Consider the following 8564-nt stretch of genomic DNA (forward strand, 5'->3'; position numbering starts at 1 on the left):
CCCTCCCTCAGCTACGCCCCCCTCCCTCAGCTACGCCCCCCTCCCTCAGCTACACTCGCCTCACCTCACATCTCACATCTCTGAGCAGCCCAGGCACACACTACCATCACAGAATTTGCCACCGACCATCAGCTCAGAAGCAACTTTTTAAGTGTCTGACAAGGCAAGCTGTCCCTGTCCGCTGACTCACGCCTCAACCCCGCAGCAGGTGGCAGAAGCAGGAGGGTCACCACAAGTTCCAGGCCAGCCAGGGCTACAAAGCAAGACCCCATCTCAAAAGAAGAAAACAAGCAAAATGTTCAACAAAAGCAGCTAGGTAGAAAAAGATATAGGATCTCATTTTTATTCAATGCTAGGGTGGGAAAACCATGGGGCCAGAAAGCAAGAAGGAGCCCAGCATTGATGCTGGCGCACACCCTTGACCTCAGCACTCAGGAAACAGAGTCAGGAGGTTCTCTCTGTGAGTTGAAGGTCAGCCTGGTCTACATAACAAGTTCCAGGCCAGCTGGGGCTACAGGGAGACCCTATCCCAAAAAGACGGAAAAAAAAAAAAAAAAAAAAAAAAAAAAGGGAGGGAGGAAAGTGGGGAGGTGGGGAAAGAACTTCTTGGAAGAATGATTTACCACCTACAAGGGACATGACTTTCCTGACTGTATCTTGATACTAATTAACCAAACAGACTGAAAGGCATAATTAAATCTTAGCAATTTTACTGTATCTAAATTATATACCAACTGTTAACTGTTTGCTAACATTTAGCACTGTATGTATTCAGAAACTATTACTTGAAAGGAGATTATGAAAAGTTTTTGTTTGTACTTTTTTGTGTGTGTGTCTTTTTGAAGCAGGGTCTCCCTGTAGCCCCAGCTGTCCTGGAACTCACTATGTAGACCAGGCTGGCCTTGAATTTACAGAGATATGCCTGCCTCTGCCTCCCAAGTGCTGGGACTACAGGTGTGTGCTACCATGCCCGGCTCTATGTTTGCACTTTTTTAGTTTGACACAGGCTCACTATGTAGCCCAAGCTAGCTCAAATTCAAGACACTCCTGCCTCGATCTTCTCAATGTGAGGATCAGTCACATGCCACTGCCCTCTGCTATGAATGGTTTCGTGTGGCAGATTAAGATGTACAGACACCCTCTCCCAATTATCCCAACAAGCACTAAGATGAAAACTGTCATAAGGACTTGACATACAATCAGCGGACCTTACAACAGGAAAATAATACAGGTAAACCTGACCTAATCACAGAACCCTTTAAAGATGGGTCTGCCCCCACCTCACCCCACAGAGGCTCAGGGAACACTCCACAAGAGGTAGTAGAAAGAGTAGGAACTAGAGGAGGAGGAGGAGGGCTATGAAGGGCATCTTCTGGACACTCGAAACTCTCTGCAACCATGGTCACCGACACAGAATCAAGCCAGCAAGATCAGTCAACATTCCAGAAGGCAGCACTAATCAAGACTCAGTGGGTTTAGAAAAGATGATATAAAGGGGCAGGGGTATGTCACAGCTGCCTCGGGAAAGAAGGGGGTGTTGGAGTGGAGATGACCAAAATGCATCATTTACATATATGAAATGGTCAAAGAACAAATAAAAGATATTTGGGGGGGGAGCACACCTGGAGAGATGATTCGGTGGTTAAGAGCACTGGCTGCTTTTGCAGAGGACCAAGTTTGGTTCCCAGCACCCACTGGGCAGCTAACAACTGTCCGTAACTTGTCCTAACTCCAGTCCCAAGGGAATCCAAAGCCCTCTTCTGACCTCTGTGGCATTGCGCTTACACACATGCAGGCAATATACTGACACATATAGTATCTCAAAAAAAAACAACAACAAAAGCCTCAGGGGCTAGCAAGATGGCTCAGTGATTGAAGACACTTGCCATGCAGAACCCACATAGAGATGGAAGGAGAACTACAGGGAGACCCTGTCTCAAAAGGACTGGGAAAAAAAAAAAAAAAAGGTGAAAGATGGCTGGAGAGGACTCCACAACTCTCACCTCAGCATGCGTGCCCACACACATCACACACGGTAGCAATAAATAAAAAATTTTTAAAGCCTTAGGCCCTGAAGACTTTTCAGTTAAACAGAACTGTGAATGAAGTTTGGAAATATGATCTGAGTAAAATAAGCCAGTCACAAAAGGCTGGGTACTTTAAGATTACACTCAAAATCTAAGAAAGAACCAAAGTAAAAAGATAAAAGTTCTGGGGGCTGGAGAAACAGCTCAGCGATTAGAGCACTGGCTGCTCTTGCAGAGGACCCAGGTTCAATTCCCAGCACCCACATGGCAGCTAACAACCATCCGTAACTCCAGTTCTAGGGGAATACAATGCTCTCTTCTGACCTCCATGGGCATTTCATGACATGGGTGTACTAGCACACATGCAGGTAATACACTCATATACATTTTTAAAAAAGGTAAAAGTTCCCAAGATGCACAGACATGAGTGTCCCTAACAACCCTGCACCGTGCACGTTAGATGGCTGAAACAGTAACTGGGGCTTCACATGACATCATGGTTCATGGGAGGCTGTGGCTTTGAGGATCACAGTGTGGCTCAAAGCTGACAAGAAGCAGAGACGGGACTGCCCATAACCTGCTGTCACGCTGCACTCCTTGTCAGGAGGACGGAGGGACCACAGCACCCAGGACTATCAGAGACGGCAGAGCAGCTTCCAGAGGCATTTCAACATGTGTTCACACGCTGCAGTCAGGGAACAACTCATGGTGAGAATCTGCAGAACCAAAGTTTCTTCTTCCCACATCTCACTCACTTGAAATGCCGGTTCCACTGACACTCACCTATACACTTCATGTTTTAAGTGTGGACCATACACCAAGCATGTTCATCAAGTGCAAACAGGTAAAAATCTACCTCCAGGCACTAGTAGAAGCTAAAACAGAATCAGTTCATTTTTGTTGGTCTTGTTTTTGTTTTGGTGTTTCTTACAGTACTGGAGATCAAACCCAGGTTGTGTGCATGCTAGGCGAGCATTCTATCACTGAGCTACACCCCCATCACGAACCTGCTATGTAACCTGGGCTGGCCTTGCACTCAGTCCTCTGCTTTGGCTTCCTGAGGGCTGGAGTCGTAGTTGTGCACTACCACACCTGGCCACAATGCATTTTTGGTCCATGTAGGAAGCCACAGGGTAGACAGACACAAGGATGCCGGGGAACAAACAAGCAGGCGGGGACAGCCACAGGAAAGACTTGATCAGTAGTAACCTCCCAGAAGTCAAAGCCAGAAGACTCTTCAGTCCAACTGTCCTGTTCCTGACCTCCCAGGCAACTGGAAAACTCTCCTCTTATGGAGTCCCAGGGCACTCCCCTATCCGTTCCAAGTGGTCAGTATACAATGCACAGCTGGCCCTAAACATGCCAGTCTCTTAGGTCTTCACCTCAGAGCTCATCCTTTGTCTTGGCTTCACATCTGTGCCTCCAGCTGCCCAATGGTACAAATACCTCAGATTTATCGTTTCCAAAAGCACACACCATCGTCCTGTCCTCCCCCATTTTCCCTATTTTGATGGGTGTCACCAGCCAGTGAGTCACCAAAAGACAAGGAAACTACTGTAAAGGCATTCCTCATCAAACAGCAGCAAGTGCCTATCATGTACCAAGCCTCGACACGGAAGATACAGGATGGAATCTTGCCTTTAAGAGCATGAGTGGACAGGAAATGCACATTAAGAAAAGGCTAAGTCAGGGCTGGAGAGGTAGCTCAGCGGTTAAGAGCACTGGCTGCTCTTGCAGAGGACCCACGTTCAGTTCCCAGCACCCACATGGCAGCTTAAAACATCTGCAACTCCAGTTCCAGGGGATCTGACAGCCTCTTCTGGCCTCTGCAGCAGGACTGCACGTGGTGCACATACATGCAAACACTCATACAAAGTAAAAATAAATCTTTTAAAAAATGATAAAGCAAAATAACACAGCACTTTCGGTAGGGAGGTGCTAACAAGAAAGGGCAGAACTGCGGCTTTTGCTCAGCAGGCACAGGATTGTGCTTTAGTGGAACCAAGGCAGCTGGAGATGGGGCAGGGCAGGGAGGACACCGCGGAGACCTTTAGTAGGCTGACTGACATGGCCCACCTAGTCTGCACAGGCTCATTGACACAATGCTCTAGTCCTCCCACAGGCTCATCCTCTGCCTGCTGCCCCTCCCCTGCCCCAAGCCAGGTCTACTGGACCCCAGGGTCCCCATGCAGCTGCTCTCCTGCACCTCCAGACACTGTCCTAACTCAAATGCTCACAAGACATCACCTAGGGTGGATCTTCCCAACTAGCTCACCTGCCACCCACACCACTGCCCTTTCTCTAAATGTCACCAGGCTCCTCTGACCTTCCTTCAAACCTCAGTACTGGAGCAGCCTCCCATCGCCTGAGCCTTTCTTAGCCTCACCTTTCCCTCAACCCCACCCCACTAGGACACCTTAGACTACAATCCACTGTCAGGCCTTATTCCTCCCATCCAGACCACAGCTTCCAGGCCACCCTCGATCCCTGGTCAATCTGCACTGCCTTGAGTATTTACAAAAGCCTCAACACTCCTTGTGTTAGACCTAGCCTCTTCTGCAGAGGATCCATACCAGGATCCCCTGCAGCCTAGTACCATGCAGTGGGTTCTCAGAAGTCCCTCAGGGCTGCACATCCACATCTTAATCTGACATTTTCATTCTTTTTGTTTTGAGGCAGGGTCTTGCTACACAGCCCAGGCTGGCCTCAAAAATCCTCTTGCCTCATCCTCCTAGTGCCTGGGCCAACATGCCCAGTTTTTACCATTTTAACCCTAATGCCCTGAAACGCCAAAAACTTCCTCGGTCCTCTTGTTCAGGATCTTAATCCTTTGTTGCATAAAACCCTCGTCTCTGATATTCTACTCATCTAAACTAACCCTAGTCTGGACTTCTATTTCTAGTTTTCTTTAGTTAATCATGTTTGAAGACTGTTTGAACTTTCACATTGACTTTTTCCCAACCTGAGAAAACATGCTTAAGAAAGTATTTTTTTTTGAGATTTTTTTTTTTTTTCTTTGTGACAGGGTCTCCCTGTAGTCCCTGTTGGCCTGGAATTCCTATGTAGACTAGGCTGGCCTCGATCTCAGAGATCTGTCTGCCCCTGCCTCTACCTCCCGAGTACTGGGATTAAAGATGTATACCACTCTGCCCAGTGACATTTAATTTATTCTTTGTGTGTGTGCGTGCCTGTGCGAGTTTATGTGCACCACGTGCATGCAGGTGCCCAAAACCCAGAAGAAGGTAGCAGATCCCCTGCAATTGGAGCTAGGGGTTATGAGCCATCTGATGTAGTAGCCTGGAAACGAATTTGGGTCCTCTAAAAGAACAGTAAGCACTCTTAACTGCTAAGCCATCTCTTCAGCCCTGAGAACGTACAAACTTTTTATTTTATTTTATTTATTATTTTTATTTTACATGTATGCATGTATTGCCTGCATGTAGGTCCACCCGTGTCATGCAATGCCCTCAGAGGTCAGAAGAGGCTGTTGGATCCCTTGGGAATGGAGTTACAGACAGTTGTTAGCTGCCATGTGGGTGTTGAAATTCAAATCCAGGTCTTCTGCAAGAACAACCAGTGTTCTTAACCGCTGAGCCATCTCTCCAGCCCCCTGTATAAACTTTTTTAATGTAAACATTTAAACGATTGTGGACAGAACTATGGGAGTCTGTTTTATTTTTGTTGCTTCTTGTGCAGACTAGGATAGCACCCTACAATTCAGTCTGGAAGATTCTACTATGAATACAAGATACTGTGCACCTCACTCCTCCCACTTTGCTTGGGAAAAATTCCTGTCCTATCCAAAGTCCCATGTGTATCTATACGGTCTCCTGCGGTCTTTGTTGTTTTGGGGTAGAATCATGCTATGTGTGGGCTGGCCCTGCACTCATGATCCTCCTGCCTCAGCTTCCTGGGATTATAGGTGTGTCCTATCACTTCCCACCACATTTTTATGATATACTGCCAAGCCAGGTGGATGAGCTAGTGCTACAAAGAGGGTGCCAACAGGTGCCCCTCCCCTTTTGGCTCCACCACAGTCCACCATCAGGCTAGACTGCAACACGATGTTGCACTCTTTGATGACCTGGAGAGTACCTGCCTTCCCACATAGCCACACTCTGAAATTTTACCCTGTATGCTTACAAATACTGAGCGAACAGAACAGTGAGTCAAATTCCTACCATAATGCAGGCTCATGGTCATTGAGAGAAGTAGATTTCCAACTGTAATATGATTAGAAGAGAAGAGGAGGTTGTCCAGTTTCCTAATGGGCTTTTCACTGTCCTATTACAATATATTCCAGGCTAATTCTGATCTAAGGCTTAGTCATGCTGTATAAAAAGCCTTGGAATCTAACCACTGCAAAGAATCAAAACTACAGCTGTTTAAACGGCACATACCTCGTGTTTTGTTCTCGTTTTTTTTTTTTTTTTTTTTTTTTTTTTTTTTTTTTTTTTGGTCTTTTTGAGACAGGGTCTCCCTGTACCCCCAGCTGTCCAGGAACTTACTATGTTGACCAGGCTGGCCTTGAACTCACAGAGAGCTGCCTGAAGGCCTGCGCCACCACGCCCGGCCTGTTCTTGCTCTTTTTTGCAAGTACATCTGATCCCCACTTAAATTCCTGACCTATTTAAACTTAAAGCCATCCACTTCACACATTAACTTCACCTTTTAACACTTTGTTTTAAAAACGAAGAGGGCCCCACAATGTGACACGGAAAAGCACTCCAGGACCAGGAACGTCCATTAATGGACACGGTCGCCAGGGAGAGTCCACACCCAGCTACAGGAAGAAAGGGACCAGATGCGGACCACTGCATGACAGCGCGTGGCCCAAGGGCGGTGCCCGGGAGAAGTGGGGGCCGGAAGGAAGGCGAGGCTTCGGACAAAGCCAGCTGGCCACCTCCCACCGCCTCCAGGGGACCGGGAAGCAGCCGGGCTCTAGGACCACCAGCCGGCAGCTGTCACCAGAACCGTCGCCCCCGCCCGCTGGGGCCCAGGACCCAGACAGGAATAGTCTGGAGGGGCACAAGAGCGGAGGGGAGCCGGACCCCAGAGAGAAGAGGCGCAGACGGGGGAGGAGACAGGGGCCAGGGCGTGGAGGGAGCAGGAGGGGACAGGGACCCCGAGAACGGAGGGTACAGATGGGGAAGGAACCCCAAGTGTGGAGGGCGCAGATGAGAAAGGGACCCCGAGTGTGGAGGGCGCAGGAGGAGAAGGGACAGGGGCCCGAGAGTGGAAGGCGCAGATTGGAAAGGTACCAGGGCTGGGAGAGTGCAGGAGGGGATAGGGACCAGAGCGTGGAGGGGACGGGAGAGGACAAGGGCCCGAGCGTGGAGGGGCGCAGACGGGGGAGGGACAGGGACCAGGGCAGGAAGAGCGCAGGAGAGGGCAAGGGCCCGAGCGTGGAGGGCGCAGACAATAAAGGGGTCCGAACGAGGAGGGCGCAGGTGACAAGGACCCGAGCGTGGAGATGCGGGTGGGGAGGGCGGCCGGGGCGGGGTCTGAGCCCGGCTGCAGGCTCCGGAGGGTGGGGCGGGGACCCAGCACCTGAGCGCACAGGGACCGGGCTGGGGAAGGAGCTGCGGCTGGAAGGGAACGACGGGGGAGGCCGCGCACCGAGGGGCGGTCGCGCACTCACCGTCCGGTCGGCGCCGCGCTCGCTCGCGCTGTCACGGGCCGGACCCGCGCAGAGCCAGGCCACCTGGACCTCGCGCCGCACTCAGCAGCAAGCGTGGCCCCCGCGGCGTCCGCACAGCATCCTCTCCCGGGACCCGCTCCGCAGCCTCGCGCCACCCGCTCTGCGGCCGAAAATGGCGTCGCCGGCGCTGCGCCCGCCCCACAATCCCGCGCGCCGTGACGTCACCCGCCCTCGCGCGGCCGGTGGGGGGGAGCGGCGGGGGGACGCGAATGGCGGGGGGACGGAGGGGCTGCGGGGCGGCGGGGGGGGCTGAGGCGGGGACTAAGGGCCGGCCCTGCCGGGGGAGGCTGACCTGCTGGGACGGGGCGTGCAGCTTCCCGGCTCCCCGCACATCCGGGAGCCCGGCGGACCCTGGACCCCATGCACCGGACCCCGTGCCCCGCGCACCACGCACCGTACACCGCACCGCGCACCTCGGCGGAAGGCGAGGACGGGATGCCCAGGGCCAGGCGCGCCCGCCCTGCTCCGCGGGGCTCCTGCCCGCAGCACGACCTCCAGCCGGTCGGAAGGGCAGGCCCGCCTGCTCAGGAAGCTCCGGGGCCTCGCACCGCCTGCCGCACGTCTCCCCCGCTGCAGGCCTGACTCAGCAGCTAGCTGGAGGGCACGCTGAGTCAGTGACCAGGCTCGGCTTGCCTGCCGCCGGCTTGGGAACTCTCCAAGAGCCCGCAGATGTCCCCGGAGCCGGCCCCCGCGCTTCACTGAGGGGTAGGGGCTGCGGGGTCCTAGCCTCCCCAGCTTGGGAACTGCTGCCCCCTTCCGATGGTATCACCTAGCAACCCAGCACCTGCAGCCTTCGGCCAACCTGCAGTTACACCTGCCAGTTACACCAGGGAGGC

At 52.2% G+C, this 8564-nt stretch overlaps 1 protein-coding gene across 11 annotated transcripts in view; it reads right to left on the reverse strand.

Moving 5' to 3' along the window:
• The window catches only part of Klc1 (kinesin light chain 1), a 58189-nt gene extending 49894 nt beyond the window's left edge, over positions 1–8295 (reverse strand). For 5 of the 11 annotated variants that reach the window (XM_029559932.1, XM_029559953.1, XM_029559952.1 and 2 more), the window contains exon 1: positions 7669–7868. The gene's annotated coding sequence lies outside the window, so the exon portion shown is untranslated. Of the gene's footprint in view, positions 1–7668; positions 7869–8122 lie in introns of those variants that run through there. The other 6 variants (XM_017796204.2, XM_008825538.3, XM_029559925.1 and 3 more) reach the window with 3 other exon arrangements.
• Positions 8296–8564: the final 269 nt, after the last annotated feature.

This window comes from Nannospalax galili, unplaced genomic scaffold, assembly GCF_000622305.1.
Source record: "Nannospalax galili isolate Female #2095 unplaced genomic scaffold, S.galili_v1.0 scaffold188, whole genome shotgun sequence".
NCBI lineage: Eukaryota > Metazoa > Chordata > Mammalia > Rodentia > Spalacidae > Nannospalax > Nannospalax galili.